The sequence below is a fragment of the Salmo salar genome, chromosome 08, assembly GCF_965601325.2.
Source record: "Salmo salar chromosome 08, fSalSal1, whole genome shotgun sequence".
Classification (NCBI taxonomy): domain Eukaryota; kingdom Metazoa; phylum Chordata; class Actinopteri; order Salmoniformes; family Salmonidae; genus Salmo; species Salmo salar.
In genome coordinates, this window is record NC_138298.1 from 4827501 (window position 1) to 4830000 (window position 2500).

General features: G+C 41.3%; 6 non-coding genes across 6 annotated transcripts in view; all 6 read right to left on the reverse strand.

The window, feature by feature from the left end:
- LOC145887377 (5S ribosomal RNA) overlaps positions 1–15 on the reverse strand; it is a 119-nt gene extending 104 nt beyond the window's left edge. The window contains exon 1 of the ribosomal RNA XR_014398968.1: positions 1–15. This exon is cut by the window's left edge and continues 104 nt beyond it. This is a non-coding gene — a ribosomal RNA (5S ribosomal RNA).
- Positions 16–424: 409 nt separating this feature from the next.
- LOC145881731 (5S ribosomal RNA) lies at positions 425–543 on the reverse strand. Its single transcript, XR_014393301.1, has one exon. It is a non-coding gene; the product is annotated as a 5S ribosomal RNA (ribosomal RNA).
- A 139-nt stretch (positions 544–682) lies between these two features.
- On the reverse strand, positions 683–801 carry LOC145887142 (5S ribosomal RNA). Its single transcript, XR_014398730.1, has one exon. It is a non-coding gene; the product is annotated as a 5S ribosomal RNA (ribosomal RNA).
- A 139-nt stretch (positions 802–940) lies between these two features.
- Positions 941–1059, reverse strand: LOC145887334 (5S ribosomal RNA). The gene has a single exon (XR_014398925.1). It is a non-coding gene; the product is annotated as a 5S ribosomal RNA (ribosomal RNA).
- A 139-nt stretch (positions 1060–1198) lies between these two features.
- LOC145851203 (5S ribosomal RNA) lies at positions 1199–1317 on the reverse strand. The gene has a single exon (XR_014373053.1). It is a non-coding gene; the product is annotated as a 5S ribosomal RNA (ribosomal RNA).
- Positions 1318–1456: 139 nt separating this feature from the next.
- On the reverse strand, positions 1457–1575 carry LOC145852117 (5S ribosomal RNA). The gene has a single exon (XR_014373971.1). It is a non-coding gene; the product is annotated as a 5S ribosomal RNA (ribosomal RNA).
- Positions 1576–2500: the final 925 nt, after the last annotated feature.

Genomic DNA, 2500 nt, shown 5'->3' on the forward strand with positions numbered 1-2500 from the left:
GGTATGGCCGTAAGGGAGAAACAATCTCTTGCTACAACATATATAGTCAAAGTGAGTGTGATAAACAGACATTGCATTTTCACCAATTAGATAAGCAGCTTGAACTTTGTGTCACTGAAAAAGTAGAAGAAATTACAAACACTGTTCCCATCACTTTTTAGCACAGGTAGTTGGATAAAATACAAACTTTATTTCCTTTCATCATTTGAACAGGGCAAAGGAGCATAAAGCACACACAAGCTGCATTCAGCAACAATATTCTTGTTTGTCTTATAAATACAAGGCAGATGCTAATTGAAAACACAAGGAAATTTGATCCTATTAAAAAGGCAGGAAGCTGCATTTAGTCAATTCATCATTAAATGCTTACTACAAGGCAGTGTTGCTGATGAAATAGTGCAAGAGCACACCCTCGTGGACAAAATGCTTACAGCACCTGGTATTCCCAGGCGGTCTCCCATCCAAGTACTAACCAGGCCCGACCCTGCTTAGCTTCCGAGATCAAACGAGATCGGGCGTACCCAGGCTGGTATGGCCGTAAGCGAGAAACAATCTCTTGCTACAACATATATAGTCAAAGTGAGTCTGATAAAACAGACATTTAGTCAATTCATCATTAAATGCTTACTACAAGGCAGTGTTGCTGATGAAATAGTGCAAGAGCACACCCTCGTGGACAAAATTCTTACAGCACCTGGTATTCCCAGGCGGTCTCCCATCCAAGTACTAACCAGGCCCGACCCTGCTTAGCTTCCGAGATCAGACGAGATCGGGCGTACCCAGGCTGATATGGCCGTAAGCGAGAAACAATCTCTTGCTACAACATATATAGTCAAAGTGAGACTGATAAAACAGACATTTAGTCAATTCATCATTAAATGCTTACTACAAGGCAGTGTTGCTGATGAAATAGTGCAAGAGCACACCCTCGTGGACAAAATGCTTACAGCACCTGGTATTCCCAGGCGGTCTCCCATCCAAGTACTAACGAGGCCCGACCCTGCTTAGCTTCCGAGATCAGACGAGATCGGGAGTACCCAGGCTGGTATGGCCGTAAGCGAGAAACAATCTCTTGCTACAACATATATAGTCAAAGTGAGTCTGATAAAACAGACATTTAGTCAATTCATCATTAAATGCTTACTACAAGGCAGTGTTGCTGATGAAATAGTGCAAGAGCACACCCTCGTGGACAAAATGCTTACAGCACCTGGTATTCCCAGGCGGTCTCACATCCAAGTACTAACCAGGCCCGACCCTGCTTAGCTTCCGAGATCAGACGAGATCGGGCGTACCCAGGCTGATATGGCCGTAAGCGAGAAACAATCTCTTGCTACAACATATATAGTCAAAGTGAGTCTGATAAAACAGACATTTAGTCAATTCATCATTAAATGCTTACTACAAGGCAGTGTTGCTGATGAAATAGTGCAAGAGCACACCCTCGTGGACAAAATGCTTACAGCACCTGGTATTCCCAGGCTGTCTCCCATCCAAGTACTAACCAGGCCCGACCCTGCTTAGCTTCCGAGATCAGACAAGATCGGGCGTACCCAGGCTGGTATGGCCGTAAGCGAGAACAATCTCTTGCTACAACATATATAGTCAAAGTGAGTGTGATAAACAGACATTGCATTTTCACCAATTAGATAAGCAGCTTGAACTTTGTGTCACTGAAAAAGTAGAAGAAATTACAAACACTGTTCCCATCACTTTTTAGCATAGGTAGTTTGATAAAATACAAACTTTATTTCCTTTCATAATTTGAACAGGGCAAAGGAGCATAAAGCACACACAAGCTGCATTCAGCAACAATATTCTTGTTTGTCTTATAAATACAAGGCAGATGCTAATTGAAAACACAAGGAAATTTGATCCTATTAAAAAGGCAGGAAGCTGCATTTAGTCAATTCATCATTAACCTCTATGGGACCGGCGGGACGAATTCGTCCCACCTACGTAACAGCCACTGCCAGCCTGTGGCGCGATTTTCAAAATCTTCAAAATCCTATTACTTCAATTTCTCAAACATATGACTATTTTACAGCCATTTAAAGATAAGACTCTCGTTAATCTAACCACACTGTCCGATTTCAAAAAGGCTTTACAACGAAAGCAAAACATTAGATTATGTCAGCAGAGTACCAAGCCAGAAATAATCAGACACCCATTTTTCAAGCCAGCATATAATGTCACCAAAACCCAGAAGACAGCTAAATGCAGCACTCACCTTTGATGATCTTCATCAGATGACAACCCTAGGACATTATGTTATACAATACATGCATGTTTTGTTCAATCAAGTTCATATTTATATCAAAAACCAGCTTTTTACATTAGCATGTGACGTTCAGAACTAGCATACCCCCCGCAAACTTACGGGGAATTCGCTAACATTTTACTAAATTACTCACGATAAACGTTCACAAAAAGCATAACAATTATTTTAAGAATTATAGATACAGACCTCCTCTATGCACTCGATATGTCCGATTTTAAA